The following is an 8,229-nucleotide window of genomic DNA, read 5'->3' as shown; positions in this document are numbered from 1 at the left end:
ACTTTGGCAACGTGGGTGTCAAATGAGAGGTCACTGTCTACTTGGGACCCTAGGTCTCTGATTACTTTTTCCATACTCAGTGGGTTGCTGTCTATGTGATAATTTGTGGGTACTTTGTTTTTTCCAAAAGGGATGACTATACATTTTTTGGCATTTAGTTTAAGGCCGTGACTATGGCACCAGTTGTCCATTTCAGTGAGGCCTTTTTGTAGGATGTGTGTGTCTGCTGGTGTATCGACTATGGCTCCTAGTTTGCAGTCATCTGCGAACTTTGTCAGCCACAGGCCTCCCATGTTTGCTTTAACATCTGAGAAATAAATGCCGAACAAGAGGGGTCCCAGGACAGATCCCTGTGGGACACCACTTGTGACTGGCTTTGAGTCTGACATTGCTCCAGCGATTTTAACTTTACGGATTCTGTCCTTTAGCCACTTTGCAACCCATCTAGTGACATAAGGGTTTACTTTTAAGCTGTTTAGCTTATCTATGATGCCTGAGTGGGGTATTGTGTCGAAGGCCTTAGCCAAGTCCAGGTATGCTGTATGGACTGCTTTGCCCTCATCAATGGCTCTAGTGACTGTTTCGAAAAAGTCAACCAGGTTTTAAAGGCAGGATCTGCCCTTTACAAAGCCGAACTGGGTGGGGTCAAGTGTCTGTATGTCCCCTAAGTCTCTGTTTATGAGTTCCATAATGATTCTTTCCATAGCTTTGCAGACCAGGCTAGTTAAGCTTATGGGGCGGTAGTTTCCAGGGTCTGTAGAGGCACCCCCCCCCTTGTGGAGTGGGAACACTGTTGCTGTACGCCTGTGTTCAGGTACATATCCCGAAGTAAGGCTAAGGTTAAATAGCATTTTTATGCATGGGTTTAGCTCCTCTTGGAGTTCACGTAACATGCACCCTGGGATACCGTCAGGTCCCATTGATGCTGTGTTTTTTGCTTTGTTTAGGGCGGTTCTCACTTGGACATCTGAGATGACAGGGAGACTACATTCAGCTGGGATAAGTATTTCTTCTTTTGGGGGTGAAGGAGGCGAGAAATTTAAAATTGAACCTGTCAGCCAGAATGTTAGCAATATCTGTGGGTTCAGTGTATTTTTTGTTGTTGTGAACCAACTCTGAGCATATCTGAGGGTTTCCGCCCAGGTTTCTAACATAGCTGAAGAAGGCTTTGTGGTTATCTTTAGTGTCCTTAGCAATTTTTCTCTCAAAGTTGGCCTTGGATGTTTTTATGAGAGAACGTAGTTTTCTGCTAATGTTGATCAGAGATGTCTTCCCTTCATGGGATTTCGCTCTGACGTGCAGTAGCTTCCTTCTTTTGTTATACAATTTGTTTATGGCTGAGGTCCACCAGACAGGACGCTTACATTTGGTGGAGAGGGACTTGGGTTTGTTTGGGATTGCATGATCCATGCATTCTTGGAGATGTCCATAGAAAGCATTTGTGAAGGATTCGGCATTGTGGGATGTGGTATCCACTGGCACAATGGGCTTAAAGGATACCATCTCAGTCTTAAGAAGAGTGAAGTCTGCTTTTGAGAAGTTTTTCACTGTGGTCTTTTGTGGTGGGGGTGGAGGTGGGATATGTATATCCAGCGTGATTAGTTTATGGTCAGATCTCACTAGTGAGGGGTATACTTCTGGTGTGGAGCATTTTGTCCCCATGTTTGTGATGATCAGGTCTAGTATATTATCTCCCCTAGTGGGAGAGGTGACTAGTTGTTCCAGTGCATTTGAATTTATGAATTCCAGGAACCTTTATGTTGTAAGATATTTGCTAGAGATTAACGTGGAAGAGGTGTTGGAGCAAGGGCTTTGGTATCTGTTGTAAGAAGTAAATGAAACTCAGTGCAGAAATGGTGCATTTCCTTTACTCCTTAATTTTATTGCACTGAGATATTGATAGTCAGAGATATGAGTAATTGTGCCATGTGTTACGGTAATACAATGGAGCAGAAGTGTCAGGGATATAATGCAAGTATTGAGTTGATTTTAGTTCACTGGGACTTTCTATTAATGAAGGAGAAATAATAGTATCCAATAGGTAATTTACTTTCATGTGTAAATCTTCTGTGTTTGCTAATGTAGATGTACATGAACAATTTTGAATTATTCCTTCCCTAATAACTCCTCTCTCTTCGTTTGATATTTGGTTATATAGTGTCTGAATGGTTGTCTAAAACTTGACTGATCTTAAGGGTTGCGAAGTGCCTCTTTTGCGTTTAGGCTGTGGTTACATAGCAATAATTGATTGATCAGTGTAGCCTCTGGTGTTTGAGGCTGGAAAGCTTTAGCATCCGTTTAAAACTTAAAAAGCGCTATATTTGCGATATTCATGAAGTTGGTTGGATTGTGTTAGTGCTAAACTATTACATCTGGGGCTTGGGAAGAGCTCCTTATCTTTATGAGCAATGGATATCTCAATAGTAGCGTCGATCATGCTGTGTTTGTGCGAGATACAGCTATCCCTGCAGAAATTTGTAAGTAGGCTCCGCCCATTGACCTTTCGTTACGTATTTGGGTCATCCAGGCAGACTGGGTTGTGTCTCTGCGCATTCACGTTGGTTGAAATTCTGAGTTGTTTTTCGCTTTCCAGGAATCTGTGAAGTTTATCAGTTCAATTTTTTGGAGGTTGGGTCGATTACAATCTATCGTAGCAGACACTGAGAGGATAGGAAGAAGAAGAGAAAAGGGGAAAAGAAGAGAGGAGCAGAAGAGAGAAAGAAAAGAGAAAAAGAAAGAAAAAGAGTTGATTCTCTTTCGGACATGTCATGTGTGTTCTGTTTTGGAAGATCCTTAACTTGCTTTGTGGACTGAGACGACAATGTCTCCGATGTTAAGTAGCTGGCATCAGGTGAGAACAACTTTTGTGTTACGTCGTTCGACCTCCAATACGCTTGGTGGATTGTTGTTTATGAGACTATTTCATCTTGTTTCTCTCCAGTCTCGCATCTCTCTTCCATCAGGAATGAAATCTTGCGTGTTGGGCTTTTTCTTGTGTAATTTATCTTGTATAGGTATAGATCTTCTTCATATAAAGCTTGTCACCTCGTTTAAATTTGTAAATGGAGTAGACATATTTCTCGTATGCGACAGTTATACATATTTTGTTTTGGTTTTGTTGTTATTTGTGCATGAGGGGTGAGGAGATGTTTCTCCATTCCCTCTATCTTTTTGGCAGATTTTTGAGGTTGTTTAATTTGTTTCCTTTGAAGCTATGCTTTTGGGAAGTTAACGCAGCATCATGACCCGGACGTGGTTTCACTATTTACAGCTAGAAACGTGGTTTTGTGTAGCAGGCAGTCTTTTACAAACAAGAGTTATTTTAGGAGGGTTACCTTTAATCTATATTTGAGGGTGATGATTTGGCTTCTTGAACAGATTTAACAGAATAGCTAACTGTTTTATGTTGAAAGCAAAGAGTCGCCGGGTGTTTCATAGTATAGTACTAGGCTATCTGCCCTGGGGCATTTGTAAGCCTAGCCATAGTGATGCGGCTTTTGCCACCCCATGAAATGGTACAAAAAATGTACAGAATAAATTTAGAATACTGTGCCTCTGTCTAGTAGTGACACAAAGAAGGTCCCCTTATATAATAGAATTAGTTTACTGTGCCCTTGTCTAGTAGTGACACAGATGTGACCCCTGGGGTAAACTTACGATCTCCCATCCACTAATCAAGATTTCTCTTGAAGAGAGTCAGTGAGGGGCTCTGCCTAATACTAACTGGGATCTTGTTCCAAAGCATGGGAAGCCTCTGGGTTATGAATCTATCCCTCCAGCATGTCCTATTCATACTTGTGCCGAGGTTTAAGTCTTTAGCTCTCGTGGTCCTGATGGATTTGGATTTTTTGAGATGGAGCATGTCCATCAGATCCTGATTGGACATGGCCTTGTACGTCAGGCAGAGATCACCTCTGAGCAGGCGGTATGCTACTGAATAGAGCTGAAGTTTAAAGTCTGGCAGAATAAGACATATGTTGGAGACCCTTGATCCTCTTGGTGAGGTACTTTTGTGGTCTCTCCAGCTGTTGCAAATGCCGGGTGAGGTACATACCAAATGGGGCATTGTACTCAATCATGGGTCTGATGAGGGAGGAATATAGGGGTACAATGACATCCTTGGATCTGGATGTGAATCTCTTCATGATGAGGTGTGCAAGGTAGAATGTTTTTCTAACCACTTTGGCAACGTGGGTGTCAAATGAGAGGTCGCTGTCGACTTGGGTCCCTAGGTCTCTGATTACTTTTTCCGTACTCAGTCGGTTGCAGTCTGTGATAATTTGTGGGTACTTTGTTTTTCCCAAAGGGGATGACTATACATTTTTTGGCATTTAGTTTAAGGCCGTGATTCCGGCACCAGTTGTCCGTTTCTGTGAGGCCTTTTTGTAGGATGTGTGTGTCGGCTGGTGTATCGACTATGGCGCCTAGTTTGCAGTCATCTGCGAACTTTGTCAGCCACAGCCCTCCCATGATTGCTTTAACATCTAAGAAATAAATGCCGAACAAGAGGGGTTCCAGGACAGATCCCTGTGGGACACCACTTGTGACTGGCTTTGAGTCTGACATTGCTCCAGCGATTTTAACTTTATGGGTTCTGTCCTTTAGCCAGTTTGCAACCCATCTAGTGACATAAGGGTTTACTTTTAAGCTGTTGAGCTTCTCTATGGTGCTTGAGTGGGGTATTGTGTCGAAGGCCTTAGCCAAGTCCAGGTATGCTGTATGGACTGCTTTGCCCTCATCAATGGCTCTAGTGACTGTTTTGAAAAAGTCAACCAGGTTTAAAAGGCAGGATCTGCCCTTTACAAAGCCGAACTGGGTGGGGTCAAGTGTCTGTATGTCCCCTATGTCTCTGTTTATGAGTTCCATAATGATTCTTTCCATAGCTTTGCAGACCAGGCTAGTTAAGCTTATGGGGCGGTAGTTTCCAGGGTGTGTAGAGGCACCCCCCCTTGTGGAGTGGGACCACTGTTGCTATGCCAGTGTTCAGGTACATATTCCGAAGCAAGGCTAAGGTTAAATAGCATTTTTATGTGTGGGTTTAGCTCCTCTTGGAGTTCACGCAACTCGGGATACCGTCAGGTCCCATTGATGCTGTGTTTTTTGCTTTGTTTAGGGCGGTTCTCACTTGGACATCTGAGATGACAGGGAGATTACATTCAGCTGGGATAAGTATTTCTTCTTTTGGGGGTGAAGGAGGGGAGAAATTTGCACTGAACCTGTCAGCCAGAATGTTGTCAATATCTGTGGGTTCAGTGTATTTTTTGTTGTTTTGAACCAACTCTGAGCATATCTGAGGGTTTCCGCCCAGGCTTCGAACATAGCTGAAGAAGGCTTTGTGGTTATCTTTAGTGTCCTTAGCGATTTTTCTCTCAAAGTTGGCCTTGGATGTTTTTATGAGAGAATGTAGTTTTCTGCTAATGTTGATCAGAGATGGCTTCCCTTCATGGGATTTTGCTCTGACGTGCAGTAGCTTCCTTCTTTTGTTATACAATTTGTTTATGGCTGAGGTCCACCAGACAGGACGCTTACCTTTGGTGGAGAGGGACTTGGATTTGTTTGGGATTGCATGACCCGTGCATTCTTGGAGATGTCCATAGAAAGCATTTGTGAAGGATTTGGCATTGTGGGATGTGGTGTCCACTGGCACAGTGGGCTTAAAGGATACCATCTCAGTCTTAAGGATACCATCTCAGTCTTAAGGAGAGTGAAGTCTGCTTTTGAGAAGTTTTTCACTGTGGTCTTTTGTGCTGGGGGTGGAGGTGGGATATGTATGTTCAGGGTGATTAGTTTGTGGTCAGATCTCACTAGTGAAGGGTATACTTCCGGTGTGGAGCATTTTGTCCCAATGTTTGTGATGATCAGGTCTAGTATATTATCTCCCCTAGTGGGAGAGGTGACTAGTTCCAGTGCATTTGAATTTATGAATTCCAGGAACCTTTGGGCTAGGGTATTAGGGCTAGAATAATGTACCCAATCTATGTTTGGGTAGTTGAAGTCTCCCAGTATGATGGTATTTTGTGATACATTCATATCCTACAATGTCTTCAGGAAGGCTGAGTGGGGTTCTTGAGATTGGGAGGGTGGTCTGTAACATGCTACCAGTTGTATAGCAGTTTTGCCTATGGTTAGTTGCACCTGTATGGTCTCTGATGCTTCATGTGTTGCTACTAACCTGGAGGTGTGGGTGTCCTTGATGAATATGGACACTCCCCCTCCCTTTGTGGTTCAGCCCGGGTTTTGGGGCCAAAAAGCATGATACGAGGTATAGCCTGGTAGCGCTGGGGTGCTCTCAGGAGCCTTGAACCAGGTTTCAGTTACTGCACAGACGTCTATGTTCTCCATGCTGAGGAGTGCATCAAGTGCCTGCATCTTGAGATTTAGACTTCTGGCGTTGAGCAGCATTACCCTTAGTTTTTTTCCATTTTTGTTTTCTTAGGAGGTGGGTTTGTCTTTTGAGCCTTGCCTAAAAAAGGCACTATGGGGGTGGCAAGAGCCCTAGCCAATATCCGGAAGCCCAGTGGTGACAGGTGTAAGCCATCCCTTGCGAAGCAGCATGGCTTGTCCAACATGTCATCCCAGGCAGACAGACATTGGATCCCCTTAGAATGACACCAGTACTTGAGCCAATTGTTAAAGCTGATCATCTTGTCTTTGTATTGTGGTATCATTCTTGGTGAGGGCAAGATGCTGCTCAGGGTCAGGGTCATACCAGCCTGGGCTACATAATCTGAGAGCTCCTCTGTCTCTCTTCATGTAGTCCAGGGAGGTACGTCTCAGGTCATTCACACCAGCATGGACAATGACGGAGTCATATTTGTACTTGCTTTGGAGTGACTTGAGTGCGTGTGTTATGTGGCGGATCCTAGCTCCCGATAGGCAGCTCACAGTCACCTTCTCCTTGTTCAGCCTGGTCAGCGGGACATCAGTGTGTCTGACTATAGAGTCACCTATTACCAGTGTATCAGGCAAGGTGTTTGGCCTTAAGGGCTGTGATTGATTGACACACTGATGTATTGAAGTATGTGTTGCATGTGTTTTGTTTTGAGGTGGTGGATTTTTGGATGTCTGCTTTGGGAGCCTCTGTTGTTTTGGTAAGTTTTTTTATTAGAGCCTCCGAGTATGTCTTTGTGTTTTTATGTGTTTGGTTTGCAGTTGTGGTAGGTCTATGTGGGACTGGGATTGTTGTGTGTGTGGTCGCCATCTCCTCCTGTCTGGTCATGCCAGCCCTGAGTTGAGAGAGTTCAGCCTCCAGTTTGGCTATATAGTTGCATCTCTCACATGTATTTGTGTTTGTTGGGAGGAGGAGAGGGTTGTCTGTGTACATGAGACAATTGTAGCATTGTCTCAAGATACCCAGATTGACCAGCTGAATTGGAGACGACGCCAGTAATCTACCACTCGACATGCTAGAACAGTACAAGAGTGCTGTACCTTTAAGGGAAGTGGATATTCACAGGGGTGGTAAGTAGATGTAGTGCTTTACTTAGTACGAGCTGCTTACTTAGTATAGAAGTATTGAGAACAAGTGCTAGGATTATAATATAGTGAGTAGTCTGGTTATACTATGAGTAGAGCTTCCTTAAGGGAAAATTTGAAGAACAGACTTGGCGGAGCCAGAAAAAGTTTAACCGGCGCTGCACTATGCGTGCAAACGCGGATTTTAAACAGTGAACTACAAAAGAGCTAGAAATGGTCCAAAACAACCAATTACTACAGCTTCTTGTGCTGAGGTCACTTCCTACAGGGACAGGTAGGCTGCTCAAGGCTCCCCACTCCCACTGGTGAGCAAAGAAACTTCCTTCTATCCAAGTAAGGTAATGGACAACACAGGAACTACACCACAGCCCAGAATACAGCAATGCCTGTAAACTGGTCTAAACTAGTCGAGGAGATGCGGGAAAACAAGGATTATTTTTTTGTTTTTTTTGGTAGAAACACACACAAAATGCAGAAACAGTGATAAATTAGTTACACAGGCTAGCACACTTTAGTGGGCAACAAACAAACAAACTTTCGATCAAATTCGACTAAAATGTAACTTTAAGTGCAGATTTTAAAATAATGCAGCAAACAGTTAAACAGTTCAAGCTAGTCCAGGGAAAGCTACAGAAGCTATTCCAAGTGGAAAAAAAGCAAAGATACTTAAATCTAGAAAGTAGTCGCTTTTCTGAGTTCCCTGCTGCTAGGACCACTCTGCAGAACCACGAGGAGCTTGTCTGAGCAGTATAG

The 8,229-nt window shown here is 43.6% G+C and overlaps 1 protein-coding gene across 2 annotated transcripts in view; it reads left to right on the top strand.

Annotated features, from left to right (window-relative positions):
* The first annotated feature begins 2,505 nt into the window (after positions 1-2,505).
* PEX2 (peroxisomal biogenesis factor 2) overlaps positions 2,506-8,229 on the top strand; it is a 299,967-nt gene continuing 294,243 nt past the window's right edge. For both annotated transcript variants that reach the window (XM_044065828.1, XM_044065827.1), the window contains exon 1: positions 2,506-2,851. The gene's annotated coding sequence lies outside the window, so the exon portion shown is untranslated. The remainder of the gene's footprint in view (positions 2,852-8,229) is intronic.

This window comes from Protopterus annectens, chromosome 3.part0 (genome assembly GCF_019279795.1).
Source record: "Protopterus annectens isolate FY-2018-M chromosome 3.part0, PAN1.0, whole genome shotgun sequence".
In the NCBI taxonomy this organism is placed as follows: Eukaryota; Metazoa; Chordata; order Ceratodontiformes; family Protopteridae; genus Protopterus; species Protopterus annectens.
Note: the sequence above shows the minus strand (reverse complement) of the source record. Positions and strands in the feature narration are given on the sequence as shown.